The sequence below is a fragment of the Pelophylax lessonae genome, assembly GCF_965119305.1.
Source record: "Pelophylax lessonae genome assembly, chromosome: 4".
In the NCBI taxonomy this organism is placed as follows: Eukaryota; Metazoa; Chordata; class Amphibia; order Anura; family Ranidae; genus Pelophylax; species Pelophylax lessonae.
In genome coordinates this window covers 122,895,924-122,909,795 of record NC_138771.1, presented here as the reverse complement: position 1 = coordinate 122,909,795, position 13,872 = coordinate 122,895,924, and positions in this window count along the sequence as shown.

Below are 13,872 nucleotides of genomic sequence, written 5' to 3'. Positions count from 1 at the left end.
TATTTTTAATTTGCAAGCTGCTGTGCCGCCGTATATATGAATGGTGGGCACTGCAGTGGGCACAGTACACTCTGTGGACCTGACAGTCACTGGCAGGCCAGGCAACTGCAATTATAAAAAAATATATATATTTTTAATTTGCAAGCTGCTGTGCCACCGTATATATGAGTGGTGGGCACTGCAGTGGGTACAGTACACTCTGTGGACCTGACAGTCACTGGCAGGCCAGGCAACTGCAATTATAAAAAAATATATATTTTTTTAATTTGCAAGCTGCTGTGCCACCGTATATATCAGTGGTGGGCACTGCAGTGGGCACAGTACACTCTGTGGACCTGACAGTCACTGGCAGGCCAGGCAACTGCAATTATAAAAAAAATATATATATTTTTAATTTGCAAGCTGCTGTGCCACCGTATATATCAGTGGTGGGCACTGCAGTGGGCACAGTACACTCTGTGGACCTGACAGTCACTGGCAGGCCAGGCAACTGCAATTTTAAAAAATATCTTTTTTTTCAATTTGCAAGCTGCTGTGCCACCGTATATATATCAGTGGTGGGCACTGCAGTGGGCACAGTACACTCTGTGGACCTGACACTCACTGCAATTATGACAGAGGAAAAAAAAATATTTTTTAAACTGCAAGGTACTGTGCCTATGCCACCCAAAATGAGTGTGGTGTGCACACAGTACGGCTCCGTTCACATGTAGGCGTTGGCGTTTTTCAGGCGTTTGTTTATCGTTTTTCAGGCGTTTTTATAGGCGTTTTTGCAAGCGTTTTACAGGCGTTTTTTGGGCATTTTTAACAGGTGTTTTTGGTGACCAATTGAAAAGCAGAGTGTTTTTTTTACAACATTTGCAAAGGAACCTCCCAGGGACCTCCTCCTCTGCATTGGACCTCCCAGGGACCTCCTCTTCTGCATGATCTTTTTTTTTATGGTTCTGGACATGCTACAGAGCTGAAACTTCACAGGTACACTTTTTAGACCCCCAGACACTAAAATTAAAACTAAATCCAAAGAAATCTTTTTTTTTTATTTTTTTCAATAATTTGCTCTCTATCAAAAACGACAATTTTTAAGAACTTTTTTTTGCCTGATTCATAGTCCCTGGGGCATGATCCAGAACCCTAGGCACTTTTTAGGGGCATTTATTGGGTTTTAGGGCTTCAAAATGGTGTTTTTTGATTCCATATATATATCTACATTACGGTCACCTTGGCATAGCAGAGTCAATTTACCCTAAACTACATTACGGTCACCTTGGCATGGAAGAGTTTGGTCACCCTGGCATAGTAGTGTCAGTTCACCTAAACTTCGTTACGGTCACCTTGCCATGGAAGAGTTTGGTCACCCTGGCATAGTAGAGTCAGTTCATCTAAACTTCGTTACGGTCACCTTGGCATGGAAGAGTTTGGTCAGCCTGGCATAGCAGAGTCAGTTCACCTAAACTTCGTTACGGTCACCTTGGCATGGAAGAGTTTGGTCAGCCTGGCATAGCAGAGTCAGTTCACCTAAACTTCGTTAGGGTCACCTTGGCATGGAAGAGTTTGGTCAGCCTGGCATAGCAGAGTCAGTTCACCTAAACTTCGTTACGGTCACCTTGGCATGGAAGAGTTTGGTCAGCCTGGCATAGCAGAGTCAGTTCACCTAAACTTCGTTACGGTCACCTTGGCATGGAAGAGTTTGGTCAGCCTGGCATAGCAGAGTCAGTTCACCTAAACTACATTACGGTCACCCTGGTATGGCAGCAGGCTACGGTCACCTTGGTATGGCAGGGTTTGGTCACCTAAACTGCCTAAGCTGTTCTCCATGTTTCAGGAAAATGTGCTCACAGCAGAGGCATGCCAAGGGGGTGGAGAGCTGGGTGGAGAGTTGTGCTGTTTGAGCTGATCAGGAGCAACTAAACGCTTGTAAAACGCCTGTGAAACGCCTGTGAAACGCCAAATATCACTTTACATTGAGGTCTATGGGACAAAACGCCTGTGATCTGCCCAAAAAGAAGCTCAAGTACTTTTTTGAGCATTGGGCGTTTTCCTTAGGGCGTCAAAACGCTCAGATGTGAACAGGGGTCATTGCAATGAATGGGATTTGTCTTGTTGGGCGTTTTGAGAGCTGATAAGTGAGCAGAAAAACGCTCCAAAAACGCCCACATGTGAACGGAGCCTACAGTCTGTGGTGGGTCTGTGGCCTCTCACACACAGCGGGCAGGCAACTGCACAATAGATATATATATATATATATATATATATATATATATATATAAAATTACTCAAATACCAGCCCTAAAAAGGGCTTTTTGGGGACAATATATATATATATATATAAAAAAATTACTCAAATACCAGCCCTAAAAATGGCTTTTTGGGGTGCTGTCAGGATGCTGTCCTTACAGCTGGAATGGACCGAGAACACTGACTAACAAGACCGAGAACACTGACTAACAACTGTCCCTATTAACAGCAGCAGCAGCAGCAGCACTCTCCCTGCTCTCACTAACACACTGTTTCAGAATGATCTAAGATGGATGCTGCCCTTGCTTTTTTATAGGAGGTGGGAGGGTGTGGGAGGGAGGGTATGCTGATTGGCTGGAATGTGTCTGCTGACTGTGAGGTACAGGGTCAAAGTTTGCCTCAATGATGAAGTATAGGGGGCGGACCGAACATCGCATATGTTCGCCCGCAGCGGCGGACGCGAACAAGCGATGTTCGCCGGCGAACAGTTTGGGACATCTCTAATGGCTGAGAGCGCTGACTGAAGTGTTCTAGCAGGGGGTTGGGGCATCCCCATCAGAATAGCTCAGCAGGGAAACTCGCTGTACTAACATCAGATTGTTAGTACAGCGGCTCAGACCTGAGCTGTCAGCTTTTTTTTGTTCAACCCAGAGGGACACAAAGACTAGTGGTGTGTACTAGGCTTAAGAGGAGAGATGGGAGGAGCTAGAATTTCTGCACTATTTGTCGCATCCCATATTTTTAATGTGGCAGTTGTTAAAGATGATACCCCTAGCGAAAAACCTTTATATCTTGCCTTAACCCAGGGTGCATATGCCAAGTTATGGCCTGCCATCTGTTGTTCTATAATGACCAATACTTTTTCATTTGCATTATATATCTAATTAGGGATCCTTACAATGAAGAGGTCATAGATGTTTGACGATACGCGGAGCTGAGCACGCTACATACCGCGGTTTTATCCATTGATGCTGTTATATGATGTCTATGTAAGTGCATTACTTTTTAATAAATTTATGTGCCTCAATGTACTTCACGATTGGTTGCCCCTCTGTCTTTTTTCTGAGCCTGCATGTGAAAGACACTTCTGTGGGGTCCTGTGAAGGCATTGTACATTTGTGAATTGTGAAGTTCTCTCTCCCTGCTAAGGAATGTGAGGAATGTGACTAGTAACCATCATTTACTCCGAGCGCTGCTTGCTCTTATGCCTGTTTGACCACTCTGTGACAGGAGGGTCAAAAGTTCCGGTAAGAGGCTACGGGTGTCAGCACAGGGTGTAACTCATCTCTCTCACTATTCACTGGTGATTGGCTGATTGGATCAGGTCCTTTCTTTCTACCTGCAGTTCTACTCCATTAGATTGTCCATGAACTGTATTACTTCTGGCGCTTTTCCACTGCATAGAACCGTACTGGCTCGGCACGCTTTTGTGCTTTTCCACTGCGGTACCGCATGGTATAGGGTCGGAACGGTTCGGTACGGTACGGTATAGGTTTGCTTTTCCACTGCATGGAACCGAACGGTACGGTACGCTACAGCTCTGAAAAAACAGTACCTACTCGATTGTGGTTCCAACAGGTACAAAACTGGTACCCTATCCCACAATCCTTTGCATGCAGTCACTACTAGCCACTGATTGGTCAGAGAATCACACCCACCCCGTTGTTATCCCACCCACTTAACTTTAGTACTACTTTAGTGGAAAAGCAAACCTATACCGTACCGTACCGAACCGTTCCGACACTATACCATGCGGTACCGCAGTGGAAAAGCAAACTGGGCCAAGCAGGGCCAAGTAGAGCCGAGCCGGTACTAGCCGGTACTTGCAGTGGAAAAGTGCCATTTGATAGATTGTTTAATATATGTCTGGCGCAGCTCCTAATATACATCTACTACTTCATATGGACTGTGATCTTCCTATTGAGCTAGCAGCCTTGTGTACATATATTTTATATTACATAGTAGGTGTTCAAAAGGATCATTAACAAATTATGTCATAAACCACAAACACTAACAGCGCTGAAGTGCAAGGGATATTCGTGCACTCGCACAAATCCGTAAAAACAGTCTGTTCAAGGTTCCGTGGAGACTCCTGTATCTCTTATTCAAGGGAAAGGTGTGAGGGACCTGGATAGAAAGCACCACACTTCCACCACCGCCAAGTGCTCCCCCCCCGTAATGGGAACTCACCAGATGGCAGGTGTATATGAGCCCTTCACTATAAACCAACTCTCTTCAGGGTACAGGACTCCAGAATCGGATCTCTTTGCCTTCTTATCACGCTGATACTCCGTCCACCAAAGCATATACAAATGAACAGAGTGGGGGCAAACAATAGTGTAATTCCGCAAATAAGGTTTATTGAAATCACACATAAAGAGCCCCTCTCCCCTAGGATGTCTACTCACAAGAAGTCAGAATGAATGAAGGCATATAGTACGCTTAAATGACCACCGAATCTCAATAGACCACTTGCGTTGCCCAGGAAGGTGTCCGGCGTATATAGTACAGTGTAATGGCGACCGCGCACACACGCTCTGACGCGTTTCGTCTTAAAGACTTTATCAAAAATAAACTATTATAAAAATCCAAAAATATTTTCCGAATTCTTATGAAAAAGATTCTTGGAAGTCCTATAGGCAGCTTAAGAAAATATAATATTCTAGGTAACACATTCATTTTTAAATACGCTTATCCTACCTAACCATGTAAAAACCTTGTAAAACCTTGAAAAAGCAAATTGGATTGTAAAGCATTCCATTCCACGGTTGTTCATCATTTTGTTTATAATCTCATTGGGTATGGGGAAATACACATTCCCAAATATCACTTTGAATGTTTTACCCATACAAATGGGAAAACGGTTTGCAATTGTTGTTGAACTAGGAAGGTTGACAGGTAAAATTTCAGATGTATTATAATTTATTTTAAAATTTGATAGTATTCCATAATTGTTAAAGTCTGCCATTAATATAGGTAATTAGGTGACCAGTTCTGTAATATAAAACAAAATGGCATTAGCGTATGCTGAGAGTTTATATTCATTAGGTCCTATAGGCATACCTTTTAGTTCTAAATTTTATCTGTTTTTTTATAATGGGGGCTCTAATATTAAAGCAAAAAGCAGCAGTGATAGGGGACAGCCCTGTCTTGTCCCATTTCTAATTGGGAATCTTTTAGAAGAAAATGGCATTAACCCCCGAGGCCTGGTTCACACCTATGCATTTTTTAGTGCATTTTCAGTTTTGCAGAAACACACTACAGTCCATTTAACATGGTTTCCTATAGGTCACGTTCACATCTGTGCATTTTATGAAAAGTGCCAGGGACTTTTTTCTGGTCTTTGGTTCCATAGACTTCAATGGATCAAAAACGTATTGAAAAACACAAGATGCAATGTAATATGCAAACTGCAACATGCATAGTTGTCAACCAGGCCTTTTCCTTCCTTCTGGCTGACATAATGAAAGGATCCATCCTACTATTTGTTCCCCTATGCCCAAGAACTTTAGTTATTCTTCTAAAAAAGTCCAGTCCACCCTGTCAAAAGCATTTTCGCCATCTGTAGAGAATACCAACAACTGTAAGGAAGGTAATTTCTGCAGGGCCCAACATAGTGCAGTAATAGCTCTTATTGTATTATCTCTAGCCTCCCTACCGGGGATGAACCCAGTTTGATCAGGATGGACTAGGCTAGCAACATAGGGTGTGTTGGGCCAAGATTTTGGATATACAGTTATTAGCCATTAAAGCTTCTTTAGGAAGTGGAAAGTCTACTGTTATAGAATTAAAATCGGTAGTCATATGTCTTAGGATCATTGCAAACCTTTTATAGTAGGCAGTAGAGAGCCCATCTGGGCCTGAGCTCTTGCCGTTTGGCATAGAGGTATTTACTTTTTCTAGTCCCTCAATTGTAATTGGTTTCTTTAAGGTATTCACATTCCACAGTTATTTTGGATCGCGATTGGGCTCAGTTAAGTACTTAGGGGGGCAGCTGATTATAGAAGATTGCTTATCTTAATGCACTTAGGGTAGTCCATCTCTTGTGATAACAATAACGTTTAATTAAAAAAAAAAAAAAAGAAGTGTAAAAAAAATACTGAAAATAAAATTGTGCAAAAATAGGTCTCAAACGTAAATGTAAACATATGTAAGGTATTAACTCAGAATGAGAGCAATAATTCCAGGGTAATCATCCATGTTTAACTCTCAACTGGTAATCTGTAAAGGCTTTTCAAGTGTTGCCTACAGACAATTTTAGGGTCTTTAGTTTGTCGCCACTTCAGAGGTATGGGCAGTTTTAGATGTGGACATATGGAAATGTGGACATATTTGATATCCATTTACTTGACGCAGCATCACCTTTAAGAGTTTACCAGAAAATTGGGCAGTCTATTGTGTTTTTGCGTAATAAAATTTATTTAATAGTATTTTGTTCCTAAAAATTCATGCTTTAGTAACTCCCCCCCCCCCCCCCAAACTCTACCATGCTTTGCATAAGTAATCAACCCTCCCAACTAAGCCATATCCATAACCATAAGTTCTTACTCACAATTACCTACTTTAAGACTGAATTCACACTTAGGCGAATTGGATGCAGCTTTTGCCTGCATCCAATTCGCATGACAGGAGATTGCAACCAGCTCTCAATGGAGCTGGTTCACATATCTCAGGGTGGCCACGGAGCGCATTGCACAGGGGTCCTGTGCATCTTTGGCTCTGTTTCAGGCCCATATTCAGCCCCAATTTGTCCCTGAAACGAAGAACAGGGACGCACTGGACCCCTGCTGTGAGCCGCATCAGTATTTGGTGGCATTTTCAGGTCACTGAGTTGCATGTGTAACCCACGCATTGCAGTAGCATTCCTTGCTTTGGCTTTAAAGTGTATCCAACCCAAGACCAAAAATTATTGAAGCTGACCAGTCTTTTGAGATGGTGGCTACAATATCTATTTTTTTAAAGGCCCTTTTATTTTCCATTGGTGATCCTGCCAGCAACCATACTGTGTATGTGGAGAAGCAGCTTTGTCATTCTAGTACACAAGGGGGAAGATTTACTAAAACTGGTGTACACAGAATCTGGTGCAGCTGTGCATGGTAGCCAATCAGCTTCTAACATCAACTTGTTCAATTAGGCTTTGGAAGTAAAACCTGGAATGCTGTTTCTATGCAGAGCTGCACCATTTTTTTTCTCCAGTTTTAGTAAATACCCCCAAGGTGTGTTAAGATTAGAGAACACCTTCCCCTCTTCATAACACATGGATAAGATGTTCGCAGTGAAAAGAGGTAACTTGGGCAGGTCTGAAAAATCGACTTCAGATAAAGTTGTGAGAGCCCACAGAAAGTTATGAGCTCATTAGATATCTAGCAGGATCATCAGGTATTTTTTGCACTTGCCGAACAGTTAGAACAAAAGATTTAAACGTTTTTTTTAGAGATGCACCGAAATTTCGGCCACCGATATTTTCGGCCGAAAATGCAACTCTCTCATTTCGGCCGATAGGGGGTTAAATATGCCGAAAATGTATGGCCGCTGATCTGTGCAAAAAAGTGAGCTATCAACTTCCCTGTCCACCGCGATCGATGCCTATGCCTTCATTGTGATTTACAGTTTGCTAGACCAGTGATGTCCCGGGGGAGAGGGACCCAGAATGCACAGTGTAGGAGGATCTCATTCTCCTCCGCGCCGACTGCTGCATGCTCCACCCACCTCCTCCCTTCAGTGCCTTCACATGGTGTTCGCTGCGGAGGAAGGTAATGTTGATATGTGCTGTAAAAAAAAAAAAAACTGTTTCTCCCCTTTTGTCCTGCATAAGTGTCAGTAGTAGAACGGATTCACAGCCTAGTGTTCACCCCCTTCTAATTGCAGCGTGCGAGTTATGGGCCATACACACTATAAGATTTTCTGAAGACTTTTTCCTTTAGATTTACCAAAACCATATAATATGAGGTCAAACCTAAACACTTTCAATTTGTATGCAATCAGGCAGGCCCTTGCACTACATAGAAAAAGGTAAATCTGAAGCAAAAAGTCTTCAAAAAATCTTATAGTGTGTATGGCCCTTAAGTCAGTGTCAGTCAGTCAGTGAGTGTCAGTCAGTCAGTCAGTGAGTGTCAGTCAGTCAGTCAGTCAGTCATTCTCCCCTGTGTAACAGCACAGATCATATGGTCCTGCTATGTAGGACCGTTGATCTGTACTGTTACACACACAGCCACCTCCAATCACAGTAAGAAACACGCCCCTAGGGACACACTTAACCCCTCCCCCTCCCTCTCCAATAAAGTTAACCTCTTCCCTCCCAGTGTCATTTTTACAGTAACAGTGCATATGTATAGTAGTGATGCACCGAAATTTTCGGCCGAAAATGGGTTAAATATGCCGATACTAAAGATGGCCGCCGCGGGCGCAGCGCAGGTTTAAAAAAACCCGCCTCTGGCCAGCGGCCCGCCTCCCGGTGATGTCACTACTACGATCTGTGCATGAATGAACTAACACACCGGGTGGGAGTGCAGGCGAGCGGCCACTAATAGCTATACCTATGTGAGCACTTCACTTCCCTGTCAGGCATGTATCTCCGCTGACAGGGAAGTGAAGGGCTCACATAGTTATAGCTATTAGCGGCCGCTCGCCCGCCCGCCCGCCCAGTGTGTTAATTCATTCATGCACAGATCGTAGTAGTGACATCACCGGGAGGCGGGTCTTTTGAAAGGAAGGACACCGGAGGACTGGAGCTGAAACCTGAAAGTAAGGAGATTGCATTGGGATTGTGAGGGACACTGAGGCAGGGGGGGGGAGGGATGCTGAGGCAGGGGGGGAGGGATGCTGAGGCAGGGGGGGTGGGACGCTGAGGAAGGGGGGAGGGATGCTGAGGCAGGGGGGACGGGGGACACCTAGGCAAGCTTACCATTGGTATTAGTATTATGCATTAGCATGAGGGGGTTAATGTATTGCCACTGCTGGTCACTGATGAATTAGTGACCGACCAGAGGCAGTTAATTAACCCCTTTGAGCTGCATTAGTGCAACCAGTATCAGTGCAACCAGTGTTAATTAACACTGATACTGGTTGCACTAATGCAGCACAAAGGGGTTAATTAACTGCCACTGGTCGGTCACTAATGCATCAGTGACCAGCAGTGGCAATACAATTAACCCCCTCATGCTGCATAATACCAATACCATTGGTAATTAAATTAACCACTATACTGCGACAGGGTGGCAGCTACAAGTGTACGCCTGCCTGTTTTTGGTGAATGCCACTGTTCTATCTATTTCAAAATTATTTGGGGAAAAAAGTCATTTTCAGTTTCGGTTTTCGGCCAAGGGCATCCTGCATTTTCGGTTTCGGCCCAGAATTTTCATTTCGATGCATCCCTATTTTTTTTTTTTACCAGGCCAGAAAAGTAAATAGGAGAAATAATACCTCCAAACAATGGGGAAAGTAGGTATGTCATTGTATGCAGAAAAAAATGAATTTAGTTTAATTAATCTGAGAATCCACAGCTGTTATATAGGGATTGATAGAAAGCTGTAACAGCAAGAGGGAGCAATGAAGAACTCTATAGCTATGTAGTGTTAAGTGGGACAGCAAGAGAGAAAGCATGGTTTATTTTAACAAGTTCACGACCGCCCCACGTACATTTACTGTGGAAGGGGTCTGCTGCTCTGCGCAGAATCACGTAACTGTATGTGATCTCTTACAAGAAATGGCGGTGGCAGCACCCAAAATCCAATTGAAAAATCAGCTGGATTTGTGGACTAGTAAGTGTCCTAATATTAAAAGTCAGCAGCTACAGTATGTTTAGCTGCTGACTTATTTTTTTTTCCTGAAGGAGCCTGGAGCTCCTCTTTAAGTTCAATGTCATGGCAAAGAGGGATTTTGCAATTAATTGCAATTCATATGATCGCTCTTCATAACATTCTGGAGTATATACCAATTGCCATCATAAAAACCGAAGCAGCAGACTTTGTAAAAATGTATATTTGTGTCATTCTCAAAATCTTTAGCCACGGCTGTACAATTAAAGTGTCAATGATCCAAAAGTAAATACACCTGCAAGGCTCCAGTATTTGTTAGATCCCTTTTACATGGGCTGTCCGATCAGGTCCCCCTGTCAGTTTTTCCCCTGCATTGTCCATCCTGTCCACCAAAAACCGACAGATGGTGGTCCTATTTTCCATCTGTCAAGCAGATCGGATGGAAACAGATAGGTGGTCTATTTCCATCCAATTTCCCCATAGAGAGTAGGACTGTGTCCGTGCCTGCTCCGCATAGTTGAACCTCTCATCCACCTGCTCAGCGGGGAGCAGCAGAGAGAGCCCCTGCTGAGCAAGCGGATTCTGTTTAGCAGAGGCCCTTGTGAGAAAGTCAGGGCGCATTCTACTCGGGCGCTCAGCCCCGGTTCACACTACTGCGTGTGCGGGGTTCGCATGTCATGTCGGAGCGCACTGCTCCGACATGACATGCGATCAGCTGTGCGGTGCGAGTATAGCCATACAGTTTGTATGGCTAAATTCGCATCGCACCCGCAGCAAACACGCACAGGAGGCATTTTTGCTGCCGCATCAGGATCGGATCGCACAGCGGTTCACACTTGTGCGATCCGATCCTGTGCGAACTGCACGATCGCACTGCGATATGCGATCAAACTGGGGGTGTCGTTAAGATTACATTGACACCCCCAGCGGATCGCATATGGCAGTGTGAACTGCCGGGGTGCGTGTGCGATGCGGGAACAGGCTGCGAATTCGCAGCCTTCCCGCATCGCATCAGTGTGAACCGAGCCTCAGTGCTTCCTGGGTCTTTCACAATCAGGCGTCTGTGCTTCAGGTGTGCAAGGCGGCGACTTGGTCGTCTGTTCACACCTTTACAAAACTTTATACAGTGGATGTGATGGCATCTGCGGATGCCTCCTTTTGGCCGCAAGGTTTTGCAGGCCGCGGTTTAGGGGGCCCTTTGGCATTCCTTGAGGGTGTTCTTCTGTTTGTTTTCAAGTAGACCTCATCTGGTTGTTCTGATGAGTCCTGTGTTGCCTGGTTGGCCATGTTGGCCTTGGGGACTGTTTTTTTTCTTTGTTCTGCTGTTCCCACCCCCCTCATTTTGGTACTGCTTTGGGACATCCCTACTGATTTGCATCAGAGGACTGCGTCCGTCAATGAACGATAGCGAAAACTGGATTTTTGACTTACCGTAAAATCTTTTTCTCTTAGGTTAATTGACAGACACAATACCCGCCCCTCTAATTTTTTGAGTGGGTTGGTGTGCTTTCCTCTGACACTGCTTTGATACAAAACTGACATCCTATGCAGGAAGAGAGAGGGTATACCCCCAGGGACTGCCCATAGGCGTAGCCAGAAATTCGTTCTGCCTAGTGTCCTACTCCTGTAGGGGGCGGTATTACCCTACTGATGCATCAGAGGACTGAGTCCGTCAATGAACGATAGAGAAAAGACCTGTTTAAGGTTTTGGAGAACAGGTCCAGAAGGAATGATTTCCAAATATATGCAATCCTAGAATGCAATTCTCTAAAAGAAAGGGTTGCTCCCAAGCTAATGGAGCTTGCTAAACCGAAATCACCTTTTCACTTCCCTCCGTTTCGTTGGTTAATTAATCTATTTCTTATGTTAATAAAGATACTGCACTTAAACCAGAGCAAGACCCTAGTAATTAGATTAAGTGAGCTTTTTACCCAAACAGGACCTAGAAAGATAAATGTTCACAAAAGTCTTAGGCCTCATGCACACTGGACGTTTTTACAGCTGCTGTTAGCAGCGTCAGACGTTTTTTTTTGCAGCTGCAGAACGCCCATCCATGTTATTCTATGGCCTCATGCACACATAGAGCTTTTAGGAGCTCCAAGTGGCATAGGCGCTTTACAGCTCCAAAAAAAACCCAGGAACTGTGGGTTCAGGAGCTCCAGCGTCAAGCTGCAAAAAACGTCTGACGCTGCTAAAGGCTCCATAAGGCTCCATAACGTTGCTTAACGTGCGTTAAGCCACGTTATACGTTTTTTTTCTTCCATTCAAAATCAATGGTTCCCTATGGGAGCCTATTGATTTGAATGGAAGTCACACCGCAGGTCGGATCGGGGTGATCCGACTTGCGGTGCGACCTGCACTGTGAGAATCTTGAGGGGGAACTCCACGCCAAAATGGGGAAAAAAACGGCGTGGGGTTCCCCCCCAGGTTCCAAACCAGGCCCTTCGGATCTGGTATGGAATTTGAGGGTAGCCCCGCGCCGAAAAAAACGGCGTGGGGTCCCCCCCAAAATCCATACCAGACCCTTATCCGAGCATGCAGTCCGGCATGCCAGGAAAGGGGAGGGGACGAGCGAGCGGCCCCACCCCCCCTGGATCATACCAGGCCACACGCCCTCAACATGGGGGGGTGTGGGTGCTTTGGGGCAGGGGGGGCTCTGCACCCCGCACCTCAAAGCACCTTGCCCCCATGTTGATGAGAACAAGGGCCTCATCCCCACAACCCTGGCCGGTGGTTGTGGGGGTCTGCGGGCAGGGGGCTCATCGGAATCTGGAAGCCCCCTTTAACAAGGGGGCCCCCGATCCCGGACCCCCTCCCTATGTGAATGGGTATGGGGTACACTGTACCCCTACTCATTCACCCCATAAAATGCAGTGTATGGAAATAACGACAGGAGACGTTTTGGAAAATTTATTAAAAATCTTCATCCGGCTCTTGTCCTCTCCGGGGGTCTTCTCCTCTCCGAGGGTCTTCTGCTCTTTTGCTGTCCGCCCTTCTTGTCTTCTCCTCTCCGGGGTCTTCTGCTGTCTTCTGCTCTTTTGCTGTCCGCCCTTCTTGTCTTCTCCTCTCCGGGGGTCTTCTGCTGTCTTCTCCTCTCCGGGGGTCTTCTGCTGTCCGCCCTTCTGCTGTCCAATCTTCTTGTCTTCTCCTCTCCGGTCTTCTGCTCTTTTGCTGTCGGCTGTCGGTTGTCCTTCTTCCTCCGGTCCTCCTCCTCCGACGTCTTCAGCGATAATGCCGGCCTCTGGTCTCTGCAGCTTATTATATAGCCATTAGGGGCGTGGTCGCCAGATGACGTCATCGGGAGACCACGCCCCCTTGTGTCACAGATGACGTCATCTGTGACACAAGGGGGCGTGGTCTCCCGGTGACGTCATCTGGCGACCACGCCCCTAATGGCTATATAATAAGCTGCAGAGACCAGAGGCCGGCATTATCGCTGAAGACGTCGGAGGAGGAGGACCGGAGGAAGAAGGACAACCGACAGCCGACAGCAAAAGAGCAGAAGACCGGAGAGGAGAAGACAAGAAGATTGGACAGCAGAAGGGCGGACAGCAGAAGACCCCCGGAGAGGAGAAGACAGCAGAAGACCCCCGGAGAGGAGAAGACAAGAAGGGCGGACAGCAAAAGAGCAGAAGACAGCAGAAGACCCCGGAGAGGAGAAGACAAGAAGGGTGGACAGCAAAAGAGCAGAAGACCCCGGAGAGGAGAAGACAAGAAGGGTGGACAGCAAAAGAGCAGAAGACCCTCGGTGAGGAGAAGACCCCCGGAGAGGACAAGAGCCGGATGAAGATTTTTAATAAATTTTCCAAAACGTCTCCTGTCGTTATTTCCATACACTGCATTTTATGGGGTGAATGAGTAGGGGTACAGTGTACCCCAT